The sequence below is a fragment of the Furipterus horrens genome, unplaced genomic scaffold (assembly GCF_987537825.1).
Source record: "Furipterus horrens unplaced genomic scaffold, mFurHor1.1.pri manual_scaffold_8, whole genome shotgun sequence".
NCBI classification, from domain to species: Eukaryota; Metazoa; Chordata; class Mammalia; order Chiroptera; family Furipteridae; genus Furipterus; species Furipterus horrens.
In genome coordinates, this window is record NW_028327178.1 from 25,405,108 (window position 1) to 25,427,039 (window position 21,932).

Consider the following 21,932-nt stretch of genomic DNA (forward strand, 5'->3'; position numbering starts at 1 on the left):
AGAAGATAGGTAAAGAAAAAAAAAAGAAACCTTCCCTAGTTCAATGTCATTTTCTAATAATTTAACTGCAAGACATTCAGACACTCTAGACTGAGTGTCAATTGACTGGAAAGAGCTTCCTTTTGGTCAGGGAAAATAATTCATACATCAATGTTATCTTAAGTGATTCCTTTGAGTGATGATATGTAACCACCTAGGAACAAAGAAGTGAACCCTATCGGACTCTGCCGCACATTTATAACTATTAGGAGAGCTCAGCCATGATTGCACATTGTGTGCCTGGCATAAAATAAGTCCCCAAACTTTGCTGAAAATAGCCTAATTCCATAACATAAAGTTCCAGTATCTTAAAAGTCCTCAAGAACCAGAACTACAGTACCTTTGCATTATAAGACATTCTCTTCCACATTTTTAAGTTTCCACCAGAACAAGGGTGAACACGTAGGATCAGGCAGCTCTCCCTCTATTCCCCTTTCAGCTTTTCTACCACAGTATCTCCTGTGTCAGCAGGATTGAGCAGGAAAGTACTCACAGTCAAGGTAGATGAGTAGAAGCTATGGCAGAAAACACTCTAGAGCTGTTAAGTTCCAAACCTTCATATTCCATTCAGGTGTAAGCTATGTTATAGTGGAATTCCTAGATGCAAACAGAGGAAAAGTTCTCACTCCTCTTGCCATCATGGAAGTCTTTAATGTTACTTTAGTTTCCACTAGCCTAATCTCTAGCTTATGGTCAATTTTCCACCCCTCAGTGAGTCTCTCTTTTCCTGGTTCCCACAGATTCCCATAAAAGGAGGCATGTTCAAGGGCAGAACTAGTATAGTTAAATCTTCCAAGACTGTCCAAGAATTTCAATATCCTTGCCCCTTGATTATGAATTGTGAATAATGTTTCCATAAAAATTAAACCATTATTGTATAAAAAGTATGGTTTCTGTTGACAGACTGTAACTGTATACTTACTCATTTCCTTACTAGTTGTGTGACTCTGAGCAATTGCCTCCCAAGTCCCTTATATTTATGTGAGAATAAAAATAATATCTATCTCAGAGAGCTGGGTGAGAGGATTAAGAGTAAAAGGCATAACGGTCTTCTGAGAATGCCTAAAAACATACAGAAGCACTCAAAAATTTAGATTTCAAGAATATAATTTAGAACACTATATCTAGTTTTTAAATTTGAGTTATTTTGTTTGCAAATGTCAAAAACACATAATCAAAACTGACTTAGTGAAAGGGATGATATTTACTGGATCATACAACTAAACAGTATGGGGCAGATATGGATTCAGTCCCAGCTTGACATGGAGTTTCAAATAATGTCATCAAAATCTGCTTTTGTCTTTCATTTTGTAGGTCTGAAGCCTCCATGAAGAGTTTATTCCCTGACATTTGTTGAATACAGTCACAAGATGGCTGCTAGTAGTTCTCAGGGCTACCTCTTTCCCAACTGATATCAAGTAAGAAAGAGTAAGAGCGTTTCTCGCTAGTTTTGTTGAAGACCAATCCTTGAACCAGTTATCTGAAGTCAAATAAAAACAATACTGATTGATTTATACATGTCATCTGCCACTGAGGAATAGTCAAGACCTTCAGAAACATATGAAGTGATATGAATGCATGATTCGGAAAAGCATGGTCCTAGACAGAAATTGGGGAACTATTACCCAGAAGAGGATGAATGGCCACTAGACTGCGCAAACAACTAATGTCTATGAAAAACTAGAAATAAAAAGATAATATCAGTATTTGCATAGAATTCATTAAGATAAGAAAATGGAAATTTAGAACACTAGAAAAATAAAAAAGAAAATATAACCAGAAAGATGATAAAAAATACAATATTTTGCTTTTATACATATATTCAAAAGTGTTTTTCATTTTTTAAAAATAATTCCATATATGCATTGTCATTTTTGTCCTGTGTAGCACCTTAGGAGATACCCATGACTTCAGTCAATGAGGCTCTGTTTTGTTAAGCAATTTTTCCTAAGGCTGTACAAATAATTGAAGTGGAATTAAGATTTAATCCACAGTCTACTAACTTTTAATCTTGTGTCACTTTTATTATATCAGTTTTTTTTTTTCTTACTAGAGCAATCTAATTAGTAGTTCATTTCCTGGGAAAATGTCAAGAGGATGGGATACCCTACCATATTGGGTATTGATACCCTTACAAGATATATGAAGTGGGCAGCAACTGGTAAGCACTGCCTTTTTGATGCTTTAGAATTCTACTGTATGATACTGCTATAAAAATCATGCCACTCTCTCTAGAGCGGGCAAAGACTTCGTTAATGGAAAATATGATTAGAGGTAGAAGGCTGCTCAGCAGCTCTAATGGTCTCAATTTTGTTCACAAAATAACTTATAAACCATTCATAGTATTCTACCAGTACCTCCTTCTCTTGATTTATAATCTCTTTTTTATGGGTTCAGAATGGAATCAATGGCCTGGAAGAGCACAGGAGGGTAATGTTTCCCAGAAGAGATGATATTAGAAAAAAAAGTGCTGCCCTTGCAGCTTTTGATGCACTTTCTCATTCGTCTACAGGTTGTTTTCTTTCTTGAATGTGATCTGGAAATATACAACCAGAGGATCTCAATAAATGCTCCAATGTGTGACCGGCTAATTTTATTAACATCAGTTCTCTCTGAAATGATGCTGCATTTATTTGGTAATAGAAAGAAGTGGCATGAATGAGGTGGCTGTGGGGACACCTCTGTGACTGAGAGAAAAGAGCTGCCATCCATGAGGATGGGGTACCAAGGCTTCACATTTCTCTGTGAATAATAGTTTTAATAGGACTAAATAATAATGTATCTATCTTCCCTTAAAAGTATCACATTTAAGAAGAAAATACCCTCAATATGAGTATCTTTGTTTTGTTCTGTTTCGTCAGAGACTATTACCGCTGCCTTGTTAATGAGCTAATAATTTCCCATGTCATTCATAGCCTCTTTTCCAGTTCTCCTCTGAACTAGTAAATAATGCATCTTCCAAAAACTTTGTTGGAATTAATAGTTCCCTGTAAACCTTGACAAATTAAAAGTATCATAATCTCATGTATATTTAATAAGCTAGTATCCAGTTATCCCAGAGTCATCCACCCTTTCATTCAATCCATAACCATCAAGCCTTGAAAATTATAATTGCCTGAAATTTAAAAGATTGTGTTTCCTTGTTCTTACCCAAAAGTAGTACTTAAGATTTCACTTGCAAGTTACTGTCTCCCTTACTTAAGACAGGTATTTGCAATTTTAAAAAATTTAAAAAGTGCATTACCATTCTATTCAAGAGAATCCAAATGTTTATCAAAATCCATCATATAGTTGTCATTCCTGCTATGGGACACAGTTATGAAAAACAGTCATTAAAGTTGTTTTATATATGGGATTTATATCAGTTTTTGCTTTAGGGTAATTGAAGTAATCTGTGGTAAAACAGCTAATTTTCTCTTTGATGTTGGCCTGATGGTTATTTTTTAAAAAGTTAAGAAGATGAATTAATTATCAGGTAGTAAGCAAACTATCAATTACCATCCCATAAGACTTGCTATTCTACTTTCTTGTTTCTGACTTTATTGACTTTATTGCTCTCTGTATCCACAGTATTTATTATTGACTGACCCTCACAAACCTCAAATGCAATGGTTTTCATCATGGGAGCAGAGGCTTTTCCTTTATTCAACACTGAATGCTCATTATCCAGATTAGAGACTGTTATATGATAGGTGATCAGTAAATAATTATTAAATGAATATATATGTGTAATATATTATATATATATATATAGTACATATACATATAGACACACATACATATTTACATAGTTATCATTTAGTCACTCACTATATAGGAAATTTTCTCAGTAAACCAAGTATTTAAAAAGTTGGCTTAATCAAGCTTAAAGCAGTTAGAGAAGCTTGAGGCCTTCGCCCATTGTCCTTTATAAGATTATAAAGGGTCTTAAGTCTGAGAGGAAGGTATTGTTATTTTTTATTGTTAAAATAATTAATTAATCATTTATTTATTTAAAAAAAAGAAGAAGAATATATGAAAGGGTGAAGCGGGAGAGCTTGTATGTATGAACCATGGGCATGGATTTGGTGGGGGATTGCTGGGGGAAGGGGGTGCTGGGTAGAGAGGAGCAAAGGGGAAAAAATTGGAATTATTGTAACAATATAACCAATAAAATATAATTAAAAAAACATTGTTAAGTAAAAATATAAATTTAATAATTTTCTCACTTAAATGAAACACCTAAATTTTAGGGGGAAAAGTAGCAAATAGCAATATATACCAATATAGTAATTAAATTAAAATATTAAGAAAATAAATCTAATTCCATGTGTTTGGTTCTGGTCAAATTGAGCCAATTCATTCATACCTTCTCTATCTCTGCCTGTGGAAATCTAGAAATCTATGTTCACAATGAGGACTGTGAAGCCTTGTAAAACACATAGTGAGAAAACATTTTATTTTGATCCTTAGACTAGTATGTCTGAGGTAAACACAAGTATTTTGGAAATTAGATATGGTTTTTGATAGTCACTTTACCAACATTTTTTACTGTGGTTTTACCATAGTAAGCTTGCAAATTATTAACTGTTTTCTAATCTATATTAACTATTGTATAAGGTCCTATAAATATTATATAATGTCACTTTTAACCTTCTAATCTGAAAACTATACAGGGGTGCTAGCAACAATAAGAATGGACCTTAAGGAGGTATCTCTGTGGCAAGTTGGCATCCCACATTGAGGAGGCATCAATATCAGGTTAAGACTGAGTTGTGCTGAACATCCCCATCTGACAGGTGGGTGGTCAGAGACTCAGAGAAAACATGACCAACCAGCTATAGAATAGTTATGATGAATTAGAATTAGTTTCAGATCTAAGTCTTTCCACTAATCAAAGTACCTTTATCTTTATAGGGAAAGAGGTAATTCGAATAAGTAAAAATTGCTTGTTTCACTTACTTTGCCAACCTTACTCAAAAACGATTTTCAGAATAATGAAAATCTATCTTTGTTTTCTAAACAAACACCTCCCAAAAATGTGTTGTAAGAAATTAAGTTTATGGGGTCACTTACAATCTCATTCTGAGGTGATAGAAAAAAAAAAAAGGCAAAGAGAACTTTGTAAATCATGTAGGTATAGAACTGAAAAGAAAATCCTTTGAAGAATAGGTCATTGGTTTTGATATTAGGGAATAAGGTATGAGATGCACTTTGAGGAACTGTAACCTAACCAAGCAGCTCACACATAGTGGTTTTCATTAAAAAGTTGCCATTTATCTTATCATGGCGAGTTTATCTTACCATGAGCTGTCATTGAAAAGGATAGGGAAATTCTGTGACTTACTGCAGCACAGCGGATATCAAAAAAAGACAGATGGTAACTTTTTAATGACAGACACTATTCTCCAGGGCTTATTCATGTCTCCAGATTCAGGAGCAGCTACCATCGATATCGACTCCTGGAACCGAACTGAAAGGAGATATTAATAGAGTAAATTAGTATTAGAATCTGAAAATCTTGGGTAAAATTTGATTTCCTTTGGAATCTGTTCTGTTGACACTAAAAAAAAAAAAAAAGCATAATGGTAAGAGACAAATTTGTATTTAATGTTTTAATCTTAGCTTTCTAAGCAATGTATAAGTTTATATTTATAAATTTTCTGAAAAAAAGTTAACAGTTGAGAGCCCATGGTTTTGAGCCACACACTGTTGGAATCAATCTGCTTTTCTCTGTCTCTCAATTTCCTCATCTATAATGTGGGAAAAAGAAGTGTTCCCAAATCATGGGGTTGTGTTAAGGATGCAGGTAGATAAGTAACAGACTAATACTGTTGTTTTTGTTATTGCTGTTAGTTTTAACTAACAATGTCCATTGTATTTACTGTTATATTCAGTAAAATCAAATCTCAATTCTCTAAACAAGGAAAGCAGCTGTGACTGTCCCCCAAACAAATGAAAACCATTTAAAAATATTCTTTATTTAAATCTGTAAGTTAAAACCACACACTCATAAATTCTAATTTTGCAACCAATGGTGTGCACCCTTCTGTCCTTTGGCCAGTGAGAACTTTCCTCCCTTTCTTCTGAGTCTTCCCAGCTGGGCTAGCTCAAATGTCACGGCTCCATTTCTGGGACGCTGAGAGCATTTACTACCCATTTTGGTCCTTCTTCATACATTGCATTTTATCATTTTGTACGCTAAGCTCTCTCTCCCAGCTAGATATACATTCCTCGAGAGTGGGTATACATAGGCTCTATTTTTTTTTTTCATAAGTTTCTTAAGCAAGCTAGTATAGTGTGAAGCAAAAATTTAGAACTCACTGATTATATTTTACTTCAAAATAATGTAAACAAATTTATAAAGACTAAATTTACAATACCATCTGTCTTCCTTACAATTTTAAATTGAATATTGGAATGGAGAGACAAGCACTAAACTCAAAAAAGCTTCAAACCTGCATTTTAGAACTGACTTTTAGAAAAACAACTTACTGCTCTGGACCTTAGTTCTATCATCTGTTGAATAACAAAACTGAACAGGTAACTTTAAGATCCATTCCAGATTAAGTATTACTGAATATCATTTTATTAAATTTGACAATGTTTGGGATTCACTCACTTATTTCAATGTGCATCTCAAAAAAACTAGCTCAGCCTATGTTCTAACCACTCATAATCGCATTGTCCATAGTACTCACAATTATAAACAAAGGAAAAAATAGAAACCTCATACACTAGTTCTTTTACTTTTAAACACAGCATAGTATGGAAAATGTATGAAACCTAGAAGTCATTTCCTTTTAGACTGCTTTTAATTTCCTTTATTGTTTCACCTGGAACATTTTTTTCTTATTACTCCATTTATCAGATGCTTAAAAACTCAGAAGAATGAAGTTAACTAATTGTCCATTAGATGCCACGGATCTCTCCTCTATTTAAGGATGCCTACTTGATGCAGTTCCTCTCATTAGACAGAGCTGTGAGCTTTGCTGTGCACTCGCAAATGGTTTCCTGACTTCTGCAGCAATGGGCACTTAAGCTCCAGGAAGCCCTGTGTAGGAGGGTATGTTTTAATAGAGCAGTCCACATTGAACCTCTCACTCTTGTCTAAGTACCTGCTGGTGATGATCACTTTGATCCTGCTGCTCTAAGTAGAGTCATTAAAAGAAATGCAACTTTCAGCATGATTGGGAAAGAATAGAAACTTCCTTCTTCATCTACAGGTCAGTTCCACCAAACATTTACACATCCACTTCTATCAATTTAATGATTATGACCAAATCAGATCACCCTTATTGTTAAAGAGTCTTAAGAGATCATTAAGTCTCTTTTTCATTCTCCCATGAGTTGGAGCAAAAAATCCACTAAAATTCAGTAAATCAATGGTTGTTCCTGTTTTTTTTTTTTTAAGGTACAGGTAAAAAGATTATACTATTGCCAAGATTATTTCAGCATTTGATATAATTAATATTGGGGAATCCTTTTCTTCAGCACCCCCTCAGACCTCAGTACTGTGATAATAGTGTGGAAGGTGATAACTTACCAGTTTGATACTATCTTTATTAGAACATGACTATAAGGAATTTAGTTTGAGCAAAGTGTGACTGGGAGGTTGAAATGCAGGTGTAAGACTGACTATTTTCTATGCTTACTGAACAGGTTACTAAAAAATAGTAAAATAAATTCAATGGTGAATGAGTAATTTAAGCTTTTAAAAATATTGGAGTTATACACTGGTTTCCACAGGTATATATAGGGAAGTTATGGGAATTAAGCTGTATAATTTCCCTGGGGAGGTATCAAAGAAGCATCTGATATGACATCTGTCCTTAGGAGTCTGAAATCTATATGAGCAAGAGGAGACAAACATATAGAAAGGATAAAATTTTTCAGTTATATATAAAACAAATAGAGGAAACTATAAGCCAGCATAAAAGTAGTCAATACATTTTATATAATCAAGTACAAAATAAAGCTTACAGCTTATATTTATAAAATATAGTCAAGATATTCAAGAGGTTACTATTATTCAGATTAATGTCCCATATGGAATTTTGGACTTGAAATAATCATTAAAGAAATAGAGGAGAGAAATAAATTTTAGATGAGAAAATGTAGTGAACAAAAGCTGAACCAACCTCTTTAACTCTGTGAGTCTAGTGCAAACACTCATCTGGAAAGAATTCTACCTCTTTTGCTCCTGAAGGACTTTATCACTTTATTACCAACATGGTCTTCATGCCCATCTGTTTTATTTTTCCTTATTTCAATTGTATATTTATAAAATTGCACCTTCCACTTTCAATAGCCTCAGGATACAAGTACCAATAAAATTCCCATTGATTAAAGTATTAAAATACATGAAAAGGAACAATAGCCAGCAGCAATAATGATTAAACACATCAGTATCAAACAAAACAAAATTGTATTAAAAACAACATCCTCCTTATATCTATCTCTTAAAATAGAGCAGTCCATCTTAGACTGTACAAAACATTGGGTGAGTTTTAACTATAAACAAAAACGTGGCTATAAAACATAGCAGAACTTTCATATTAATGTTTGACTGGGTTTCTGAGTAGACTTTTGTATAATTTTCTCTCCCCTGAGTGCCTCTGTTTTTTTAGCTTTCAAATGGGAATGATATAGCTCATCACAGAATAGTGTTGTCTCTTAGGGATGTTATGAGAAAGAATAAAAGAATTAAAATTATTTTAAAAGTTGATCAGTACAAATATTTGTTGTTCCTAACACTTACTCTAGATTTTTTAAAACATTTAACCTCTGATGTGCTTCCACTGATAATAGATTCTGTATATTTAGAGATAAACTCTGCATTGTAGATGTCAAATTACCATAAACATAGAAATTCTATATACACACAGCTATTATTTTGTTTTTATAGTTGATAACTGTGTCAGAAGTGAAATGACATTGCCGTCCATGATACATTCCAAACTTTACTAGGCACATTTCTAAAGCCCTTTATCAAAAGAACAGACGGAATCATACAAAGCTGAGTTAACTTCAAAAGCAATGAGCAGGTGATTTTTACCTAAATCAGTAAACACAACGCTCAAGGTAAACTTACCTCCCAAGGATAACAACAGTCATATTTCCTTTTAAGCCTCACTGTCCAAGTTAAACTCTACAAGGCCGTTTTTTATTGTTGTATTCACAAAGTCTGTTTCAAACACTGAACAACACTGACAGAGACAGACACACACACATAGCATCTGCCATTCTCACTGCTCTGGCTGCTATGTTCTCATTCTAATTTCCTTGGAAAGAGAAGACACCACTGCTCCTTATTATTGTAGAAAACATGTTGGGAAAATAATTCAATAATAATTCAATAAAAACCAGATGAACTATGCATGCTACCCAACAAGAACAAGAACAAGAACAACTGATAGAGATGTATTGTTCTCCAAGTTCTGTTGTCTTCTTTGGATATTACTTAACTACCTACTTTCAGGTAAAATGTACTTGGCCTACCATGTTATGCCATTTAACTCAGCAGTGGGGATCGTAACCAAAATACTTCCTTCTTTCCTAAATTTGAACCAATAGTTAAGTTCTCTGTTTTTCCCATATTGTAAATTATCAATGAATAAGCTCATTTTTTTAAATTTAAAAGTATATAGTCGTGTTTGTATACAAAAGTTTCCAGTTCTACAGACAAAGAAAGTGTAGTGATAGAGGACAGAGGTTAATGATACATATGTCACTTCATCATAGGAGCAGTGGGCCAAATTCGCTTTTTTGTCTGGGCATATGGTTGCCATGCTCCTGGTATCTATAAAACAATACAAGAATATGATGTCACAAAAACTAGTTACATACTGAAGGCACTGTAAACTCAGACACATTTCTACCTATTCTTATAACATATCTTCTGGTTAAAAACTAATAAAATAATAAATATATAATTCTAAGATATGGATGAATCTGTGACCTGCAAGCTTACATATGGTAAACATTTCCTTGGACATTTGGCATTGCAGCTAATGGAAAGAGGTCAAATATCTATAAAGTTAAGACCAACCCTACATGTTGCTGGAACAAGTGCTTTGATGTAAACAGTGTTTATAGATTCTTTCACACATAAAACAAGATTTTCTCCCACAGTAATAAGAACAGAAATTTTAGTTTTTTATACTGGAGTCACTCTTTTCTTTTGTGATTACCTTTACTATATTATGAATATATCATTATGTATTTCATTTCAGGGATAGGCATTTACTGGATGTCTTTTAATAAAATTCATTAGAATCGAATTTATAGCAGTAAACAAAAAGGACTTAAGTTTGGGGAGGTAAATGGAAAGACTCAAATATATAATGCATCAGGTGATGGTAAGAGTGAGGAAGAAAAATAAAGCAGCACAAGAGAATGGAGAGTAATAAAGGTAGGAAAAGGAAGTCATTTTAGTTAAGTGGGTGAGGGCTGGCATTGTGCAGAGACCTCGAGGAAGTGAGAAAATATCTGTAAGAACAGTGTTTCATAGAAATATGAAACAAAACACTGTGAGAAGAGCATTCAGCAGGAAAGCAAAACAAAACACTCTGCCGGACCCTAAAAGTAGTCTTGGCACTTCTGTGAAATAGGAAGACAGCCAATGAAGTAAGTTAAGTGAGCAAGGCCCATGATTCCAATGCAAATTCTTGTATCCCATTATATTACGCATTACGAAGACTTTTAAAATCTCATCATCTGATTTATGTTTACAACAGTCTAGTGCAGTGCATAGCACCAATAATGTCCTTCGTTTTCAGATGAAAAACTCTGGATTCAAGTATTCAGTTTGTTGTCTAAACTACTGGTAGGAAGGGACGGTGGTTAATCTCAAAGCAAAATTCATTGATTTGAAGTTTAGTATTCTCTGTTCAGAGGTTTCATTAATTCTTGCTAGATTCCTTTCAAATCTAGAAGTCTACATCTTTAAGAATTTGTTCTCAAAGAGTGTACATAAAACACATCTATGTTCATGCAAATGGTCACACAGATATTTTTAAAAATCTGAGTTGTTTTACCCTCAAAAGCAGGAGAGCAAGAGACAACTGAACACCCAGAGTGGGGCATGCATTATAAGATGTCTAGGGCCTTTAGTGAAGAGTCTTACTTCAGAGAGACCACAGGTAGTGATAAAACAGCTCTTACACAATGAGACGCTCTGCGTCCAGGTGTCCTGAAATAGCAAGAAAACAAAAAGTACAATTAATTACTCCATTCTATTTTTGTTGTTACAGGACTGACCATTAGCAGCCCAAAGAATCTCTCCACAAGTGCATCAACAGTGACAATATCTGCCCTTCCTCCGAGTGGTGTGTCTTGCCCAGTCTTTGGTCAACCAAGGCAATTCACAGCAAATGGAAAACTGACTGTATCTGTCTGCATCAATTTCAGCATTAGATATGCATTTCCTGAACACTGCACGTGCACGCACACACACACTCATCTTCACATTTCTGTTTTGCACATTAGACGTGAAGTATTCTTTGCTAACTCTTTACCGGTCCTACTCCTTAAACCTAATCTATGAATGCAAGTGACATCAGGTAATGGGTTTAAAACATAATTTTGTACAGCAATATATTTACTGTAAAGATTTCCACAAATCTGAAGGTACTTCATCTCCAAGTAAATTAAATTCGGACATCAGTGTGTGCAGATACTGTATGTTTGTGCATGTTTTAAAAAATGATTCAGTAAGTATATTCTTTACATAACAATGTACTTGCTTTTCTAGGAAGATGTAGGTTTGTTTCTTCAGGCAATGTTCTAAAAGGTGGGGTGAGGGGGGCTTTGCTTCTTGATGAAATATGCTGCACTGAACAAATCCAAGAAACTTTGGAGAAGATTATATACTCCTGACAGCCCAAATGTGATAAGTATATCAAGATTTAGTGTCCCTTTATTAGTTTCTCATACAAGAGAACAGCACAGCTGCCAAATCTGAATCATTACCCTCATTTTTCCTGATATAATCAGTATGAAAATGGTGACTACCTGGATATTGCCTCAATGTGAGCTTCTAACTAAATAAGGTGAGATCAACCTTATTGTATCACTCACTGATTAGAGTTCTGATTAATGCTTCTTCTTTTATTTCCATTCCCCAGGTTGAGATAAATGCATGTGCTCCTGAATTACTGGGCCTGGCACCTGTTTCTGAATCAGACCCTTTCTAATAAGTTTGCCAAGAGTTTGGGGAACTCATAGGTTTCTGGGAAGGTTTAATTATTGTTAGAGTCTGTCCTTTCGTCTCTTTTATTTTCCAAACCTCAGAATAAAATAAAAAAAAAAAAAAAAAAGAATTCCCCAAAGCTGCGTAGCATGTTTATTTCATTATATTGACAATGTCTGAGTCCAAAACAGCATTGGTCCAGCAGCTCTAAATACTCTCCTTACATTTTCTGCTGAAATATTTTTAAAGAAAAACAGACAGGCATTGAAACCTCACCATCCCACTTCCCCCTCCCCCAAATTCGACTGACAGAAAATCTTTTGCTGTTATCAGAAAAAGATTTGGCATTAAGTAAAAAGACAATTGATCTGGGCTGAGAAAATAATAGGCGGCTCTCCTGTTGTTCAGTTCCTAAACGGAGAAATCTGTTCCCCTGGAAATAAAATGGGGAGAAAGCATCTCTCTCAGACACCCAGGAAATGTAACAGAGAACAAAGCAGCTTTTTGTTCATGGCTAGGACATTGCTTTTTTATATGGACAGACTCCTCTCCCTTTCCTGAGCCACAATAACACTTTTCTCTTGTGGCCATTATAATGCTGCATTTACTTGAAAAAGAGTAGGAAGTAGGGCAGGAAAGGTAGGTTTAGTGATTGCACAGGATATGCCATGTATGGAAAGTATTCTTCCCACAATTAAAACTGAAAGCTTTTAAGTCAAGCATCTTAGGACAGCAAATGACATACTATATATCCAATTCTAACTAAGATTTTAAAAAGAGGATTTATTATTTTTATCAGGGTCAGCAAACCATGGCCTACTGCAATTGTTTATTTTTATAAAGATTATTGGAACAAAGTTACAATCTTTCTTTATGCACCATCTATTACTGTTTTCACACTACAGTAGCTGAGTTGAATATTGAGACAGAGGCTATCTGACCCTCCAAACTTAAAAATATTTACTATTTTGCATTTACAACAACTTTTTTACCAACCTCTCCAACCTCTTCTATTAAATTATCTAGAGATGGTTCTAGATTCAGGTATGTTTACTGATTTATAGCCTCTTTCTCTTCCAATTCCATCTCTCAGCACTAAATTCCTCTGAGTTAGGTTTATTCCTAAGCAGGCCTTCTCTAAATGGTTACAAAGAGTATCACTGGTAATTTAAGATTCACGCTATCATATTAGCAACATTTAAGAAAGCAAAAAATTTTCAAATAGGTGGAGCACAAGCCCATGGAGGCTTCTAGCCTGACGTGTCTAATACTCCCATCCTTAAAGCTATTTACTGAGGTCAGTGAGGCGGAGTAGTGAGACTTTGCAGGCCTATGTCACCTACTCTCTGGTGAGGACATGGGACGGGTGAGATTAACTTAAGCCCCATGTACTAAACATGATTACTATTAGGTATGGAAGAATAACATATCAAGAAGAAGTAGGGCAGATATAAAACATGCCCACTTCAACAACAACAGAGAGGAAAGGAAGAGTGATACAACCTGGCAGGCTTAGGATTATAGCTTTTTCTTGCTATATACAAAGGGTTAAAACACTAGTCAGTGTTTTAAGTCTCTCAAGCCATCCGATACTCTAGTTGAACAGACACTTGAAAATAGCATTTGGACTGGCTATTATTCTAAGAGGAAGTTTAAACCACCGTAAGATGGACAATGTAGGAGTTTTTGAAGTTATTGACACATTCTATCTATTAACAGACATAAATCTGTATTTTTTACTGCTGATTTCATATATTCATGTAAAAACAGTTATTAAGTCTAATTACAATTGTGTCATGCTCTGTTTTTAGATGCTGTTTTTAGGTGAGAAGACACTAAAAAATAAGTTATGTAACTAGAGATAAATTCCCAGAAAACTTAGAATGAATTATAATTCTTTGAAGTCCCCCATCAACTCTCTGTTAAGAAGAAAGATACCCATTCTGTAATCTCAACAAAATAGTATATCTTTGATTTATTAAAATTATATTTTCAATATTTTCATGATATAACAGTACCTAACATACCATCATACCATGTGAAAATATTAAAAAGAGAAAACACCTCCGTGACAGAATGGATTAAGGCACAATAACTTGATTTGAAAACAAAATATGAATGCAAACATGAGAAATAAAAATGAAAAAGATCATTGACATACTACTTAAGAGAATGGGCTTTCTGGTTTAATAAACCTCATTTTATTTCCAGGTTTCTGTGTTACTTAACTTTAAAAAGCTTCAACAAATTAATATGCAAATAGTACCTACTTTATCATTTTTTATGGCTAGGATTAAATTATATATATTGTGTGTGTGTGTGTGAGTGTGTGTGTGTGTGTGTGTCTGGAGAGAGGGAGAGAAAAAATGCAACCAATGACTACATATTGGGTTGGCCAAAAAGTTTGTTTAGTTTTGTCAGTACAATGGCTCTACTAGTGCTCAGTTGTCTTTAACTTCATTCAAAAGGATTTTGTTAGATTGTATTGTGACAGCTATCGTATCAGTGATATCAAAATTGGGGATTTTTTTCACCCTTTTTTAATATTGAAGATGGAAGAAGATATGCAATATTTTTGGTGTATTATGCTTTATTATTTCAAGAAGGGTAAAAATGAAATGGAAACTAAAAAAAAAAAAGATTTGTGCAGTATATGGAGAAGGTGCTGTGACTAATCAAACACATCAAAAGTGGTTTGAGAAGTTTCTTGGGACTATTGCCATTTTGGCTAAATAATCCTTTGCTATGGGTCTGTCTTATACATTGGAAGATGTTTAGCCGCAGCCTTGACCTCTACCCACTGGAAGCCAATTGCAGGAGACAGCTGACATACTCCAAATATCCAAATCAATAAAATTATTGGTGAAAATGAAAAATGTGTCTTTTGGACTTCTGGCCAAGATAGAGGCCTAGATAGACACAACTAAGAAGGAATACAACTACCTCAAAACTAGAGACAACCAGAAGTTTCAGAAAACTGAGCTACATAGAAGTCCAATAAACAAAGATATAAAGAAGAAGTGCTCATCCAGACAGATAGGAGGGGTGGAGCTGGGGCAAGAGGATGCAGTGTGGTGGTGGCAGCAGGTTGGTGGAGAGCACAGTCTCACATTTTAAAAACTAGGGAGGGACACCTGCGGATTGCTCCCAGCACCAGACCAGACCACACAGCTCATGGACCCCGCACCTGAGAAAATGAAGCCTCATTGCTTCTGAACATGCAAACCAGTGGGGGCTGGGGTGGAGGAAGAAACTGCCAGTCTCTCAGCAGAGACTGCTTGTTTAAAGGTCCCCCTTGGTCCTAGAATAACTGCAGACCCACCCACTCTCGGAACAACAACCAGGGAAACAGCTAGAGAGATGCCAGTCCCATATATAAGTGGGAGAAGTGCCTGGAAAAGGGGTGAGTGCTGAGCAAGTGGCATTGTTCCCTCTCAGACCCCTCCCCCACATACAATGCCACACCGTGGTGAAATGGGTTACCCTGAATGATGAATACCTAGGCTTGCCTCTTACAATGTAATAGGTGCTACAGCTCTTCCTAAGAGACAGAGACAAACAAACACAGGAGCCTTTCAAGATGAGGAAACAGAGAAGTGTGGCCCAAAAGAGGGAACAGGTCAAGGTTCCAGTGGGAGAACTAAGTGATGAGGAGATAGCCAACCTAACAGACATAGAGTTCAAAACACGAGTGATAAAGATGCACACAGGCTTGACAGATATGCTAAAGTATGACAAATACATAAGGGAAGAAGTGAAGGCTATGCTAAATGAAACAAAGGAAAATCTACACCAAACCAATGGTGAAGAGAAGGAAACTGGGATTCAAATCAATGATTTGGAACATAGGGAAGAAATAAAACAGTCAACAGAACAGAATAAGGAAACAAGAATTGAAATAAATGAGGAGAGGCTTAGGAACCTCTGGAATGCCTTTAAACGTGCCAACATCCAAATCATAGGGGTGCCAGAAAGAGAAGAGGAAGAACAAAAAATTAAAAGCCTACATGAAAAAATAATGAAGGAAAACTTACCAAATTTGCAAAGGAAATAGACATACAAGCCCAGGAAGCACAGAGCGTCCCAAACAAGCTAGACGCAAAGATGACCACACCTAGACAAATCATCATTAAAATGCCAAAGGTTTAAGATAAAGAGAGAATCTTAAAAGCAGCAAGGAAAAGCAGAGAGTTACCTACAAAGGGGTGCTTATAAGACTATCAGCTGATTTCTCAAAAGAAACTTTGCAGGCAAGAAGGGACTGGCAAGAATTATTCAAGGTGATGAAAAGCAAGGACCTAAAACCAAGATTACTCTATCCAGAAAAGTTATCATTTAGAATGGAAAGGCAGATCAATTGCATCCTAGACAAGATAAAGCTAAAGGAGTTCATCATCACCAAGCCATTATTATATGAAATGTTAAAGGGACCTATTTAAGAAAAAGAAGATCAAAACTATGAACATTAAAATGACAACAAACTCACAACTATGAACAACTGAATCTAAAAAATAAAAACAAAGTCCAACTAAGCAAACCAGAATAGGAACAGAATCATAGGTATGGGGAATATCGGGAGGGCTATCAGCTGGGAGGGGGAAGGGGGAGAAATGGGGAAATGGTGCAGGGATTAAGAAGTGTACAAAATAAGAGAGGAGGAAGTTAAGAATAATACAGAAAAAGGAGAAGCCAAAGAACTTATATGCACAACCCATGGACATGAACTAAGGGGGATGGAATTGCTGGAGAGGAGGCCACTACTGGGTGGAGGGGAGCAAAGGGAAAGAAAAATTGAAACTACTGTAACAACATAATCAATAAAATATACTATAAAAATGTATTAAAACTATTTTACTTAATCAAATAGGATTAAAACACATAATTACAGGCTTGTAAAATGGATATGCTTTTCAGAAAGAAAACAACAAACTATAGAATTTGAGTTTTTAGTAACAATGCCAATGAATATAGAATATATACAATATATGCAAAAGAAGCCATATTATATCAAGTATTTTATGCTTGAAATATAAAAATTTCTATAAATAAAAAAGTATTTCTAAAGCAATCAAAATATATAAACAAATAAATAAATGTCTTTTATTTTGCAGAAAAAACTAAATTGACTTTATGACCAACCCAATGCAACAAGAAGAGTAGTAAATCATAAATAAACAATATTTAAGGATATACTCACAAGTAAGATCAACTATACAAACTATCAAAACAAGTGTAAGTTAATTAAAATCTACTTATAAAAACAAATCTCAAATTGGCAGAAAAATTAAGACTAAGAGGAAACACTTTTTAAAGCAGCACTAGAATGGAAAAAAATAAAGTAAATGAAAAATATTCATTGGGCAGTATAAAAAAAGATTAGAATAAAATGACAAAGTTACATTTTAGACAAAGTAAAATCTAAAGCAACTTTCATTAAAGTGCAATAAAAAGATTCCATTCACAATACGTAGAACTTTTGTACATAATAATCACACATTTTTTGTACCATGTCTCTGAGCCTCGTCATCATCTGAGATGAGGAGATGAAGATCAGGGATCAGGGAGGTTGGGACAACTGGAAGCTGTGAACTAGAGATATAGAAAGGATGAACTACTCAGAGAAAGACCTCCAGAAATCAATGTGAGGTTGCCTTGAGTCTTAGCTAAATAGGAGGCTATGGACAATAACACTCCACACACTCGATCACATAATGCCCAGGGGTAATGCACTTAGCAAACGAATGAATGCTTTCTGTTTAAGACTGAATGAAGCACGTATGATTACAGAGTTTGTATTCTACATTGTATTTGAGTCCTATTCTGAGTTAGGAGGCAAGAATAAAAATAAAAAGAATATTTTTCTAAAAATAAAGGAGATTATTTTATAACAGAGAAAATATTGACAGGAATGAACGTACGAGCCCTGGCAGGTGTGGCTCAGTGGAGTAAGTGCTGGCCTGTGAACCAAAGAGTCACCAGTTCAATTTCTAGTTAGGGCACGTATCTGGGTTGCAGGCCAGGTCCCCGGCTGGGGGTGTGCGAGAGGCAACCACACATTAATGTTTCTCTCCATCTCTTTCTCCCTCCCTTTTCCTCTCTCTAAAAATAAATAAATAAAACTTTTATTTTTTTAAAGGCATCGCTATCTTTAAAAAAAAATAAAGAAATGAAGGTATGAGTCATACTCATATTATAATTTTGGTTTTTAATACCACTCTGTCAGTGGTTGTTAGAACAAACAGTCAATAAAGTTATAGGAGATTTGAATAGCATTATAAAAAATTTACCCAACTGAAATTTATTCAACACTAAATTTAGCAATGCAAAATGCGCATTCTCTTTAAGTAGCACCAAGATAGAACATATATTGGACAACAGAAGAAATCTGAACACATTTCAATATAATATAATCATATATAGTATGCTTTATGTTAAAACAAATATTTGAAAATATAGCAACAGTATCCTAACAACTAGTAAGTTAGAGAAAAAATTTAAATGAAAATAAGAAAACAGTTCAATATGAATGATAAAGCACAGCACACTATCATTTGAGGTAAGTAGTTAAATCACTTATTAAAAAATTGTATTTTAAAATGTTTATATTAGAAGAGAAATTATACAATTAATGATCTAACCAACTTGAAAATCTATAAAAATCCAAGATAAATAAACCCAAAGTAAATAGAATAACATAACTAATAAAAGTAAAAGAAAGAAAACCAATGTAATAGAAAATGAAATAACATTAGAGAGAATCAGCAAATGCTAAATGACTTTATAAATATTAAGAAATTTGATAAAACCAAAAAGAATAGTAAAGAAGAGGGAAAACAAAAAATCCCAGTATTAGAAATAAAAGTGGGAAAATTACTAAAAACCTGAGAAGAACAATATAAGAAGATTATAATTAAGATCAATAAACCTCATGATAAACTTTGTAAACTAATTCACATCTTTATTCAGCTAAAATTTTGACTTTGACAAATATATCAATGAAAATTGCTGAGGGAAAAAAATTTTTCAACACAGGATGTTGGAAAAACTGAATATCTATATGAAAGAAATAAAAGAATGAACCTCAACCCTCTATCTGACAGCATATGTAAACATTAATTTGACATTAATCATAGATACACATAAACATAAAAGCTAAAAGTATAAAACTTCTTAAACAAAATATAGAAAAATATTATGTAATCATGGAATAGAGAGGTTTTTTTTACAGCTGAGACAAAAGCACTAAGAATAAAAGGAAAAGATGATAAACTAGATTATATCAAAATGAAATATATCTGCTCTTTCAAACAAATCATTAAGAAAATAAATCTTCAAAATACAGATTGAGAGAAAATATGTCCATAATTATATTTCATGGACTTTTATCAGAATATATTGATAATTCCTAAAGACCCAAAAAAAGCAGAAATCCAAAAATGCAAAACACTCGTGAACTTACAAAATAAGACAAAAGAATAGCTAATAAGCACATTTAAGATTGTCATTGTAAGACATCACAAAATAGCAAATTCAAACTACTAGATATCACGTCAAAAATGTTCTTAAGGAAACAGTTACAAATGCAGCAACCACTTTGAAAATCATGTTTGTTTGTTTGTTTGTTTTAATCAAGTTAAAAATAAGCCTACTTTGTAACACAGCAATTCTACTCTTAGGTAGTTGCCTAAGAGAAATGAAAACACATGTCCTGAGAGACTCTATTCCTAGTAGTTGTAAGTTGGAAAAAACTTAACTGTTCATCAAGAGGTAATAGAAAAGACAAAATCATGATATATTCATACATATATTACTCCTGATAAGTTTTTATAAAAAAGAAATTAACTACAAATAAATGCAACCAAATGTAGGAATGACAAGTTTTATGTTTAGCTAAAGAGTCAGACACAGATAGTTACATAAAGTCTTTGAACAGATAAAATTTTATGCTGATATAAATCATAACAGTTATTGGGGGATGGGAACTGCCAGAGAAGTATTCAAGGGAATGTCTGGATTGATGTAAATTACCATATTTCCATCAGGGTTAGATGAGTTGGTGGTTATCTTGTTTATATAGTTGTCAAAACTTATCAAATGTCCAGTCAAGATGGTGGGGTAGGCAGACATGGCTCACCTCTATACACAATCACATCAGAATTACAACTAACATACAGAACAACGATCACTCAGAACTGGCAGAAATCAAGTTTAATAGGAATCTGACAACTATGGAATTAAAGAAACCACATCCATCCAGACTGGTAGGAGGGGTATGGACGTGGGATTGGCTGGTCCCATACCAACATGTTGTGGATGAAAATTCAGGAGGGATATTGCCAGAATGAGGAGTCCCAGCCCCACACTAGGCCTCCCAGCCCAGGGTTCCAGTGCCAGGAAGATAAGTCCCCACAGCTTCTGGCTGCAAAAACCAGTGGGGACTGAGATGGAAGAAACTTCTGGAGCCCCACGCAGTTCTGCTTAAAGAACACACACACATGGACTCACCTATTCAGACTCACGTCTTCTGAGCTCTAGCACCGGGGTAGAATCTTGAAAAGCAACAGTGGTACACAGGGAGAAAACTAAAGTGTCTGGCATCAAGGAAAGCAGAGGCCATTGTCTTTTTTCTAAACCTTGCCCCCAACAGAGCTGGCAAGATGGTGCCATACCTGAGACTCCATCAACCTGGTTAACACTGTTTGACCTGCCTTAGAAATCCCCAAAGACTCCACTCCAATCAACTTACAGGCCCACCCAAGCTGCTTCTCCATATGAATGGCTGGTCATGGTTCATACTTCATAACTACCAAAATCCTATCAAACTGCAACAGCTGGTCTCAGTGAGCCCCAGGCCTGGAACTAGCAGCAACCAGTCTACTTTCACAGATTGGCTTTGCCTGGGAATCTCCAAGCCCAGCACAAGTAGCAGCCATCTCACATTGCTTTATAGATCAGGCAGGGTGGCCCTGGGAAAAACACAGGTGGGCGCTTACCTTGGCCTGCACCACTCAGGAACCCCAAGGGCCTATGCACCCAGTGGACAGTAACAGACCACATCAGAGCACCACCACCCTGCCCCTGCACAGCTGATCCTCCATGGAAGGTGCAGGTTGGTGTTAAATGGTCAGAGTCAATCCTTGCAGCTGACTGGCCCGAGTAAAGCCCTCTCATTAACCTGACAACAGCAACCAAGGCTCAACTACAAGAGAAGGATGTACTCAGCCCACATGAAGGGCACACATCGAGTACTCAGCTTGGGTGATAGGGGAGGCTGTGCCATTGGACCATACAGGACACCTACTACATTAGGCCACACTACCAAAACAGGGAGTCAAAGAAGCTCTACCTAATACATAGAAACAAACACAGGGAAGTTGCCAAAATGAGGAGACAAAGGAACATGGCCCAAATGAAAGAACAGATCAAAACTCCAGCAAAAGAGCTAAGCGAAATGGAGCTAAGCAATCTCAGATGCAGAGTTCTAAACACTGGTTACAAGGATGTTCAAGGAACTTAGTGTGGACCTCAACGGCATAAAAAAGATTCAGTCAGAACGATGGATACACTAGTTGAAATAAAGAACAACTTAAAGGGAAACAATGGTAGATGAAGCCGAGAATCATACCCATAATATGGAACATAAGGAAGCAAAACACAACCAATCAGAACAACAAGAGCAATACACTATCCAAAAAAATGAGGCTAGTGTAAGCAACCTCCG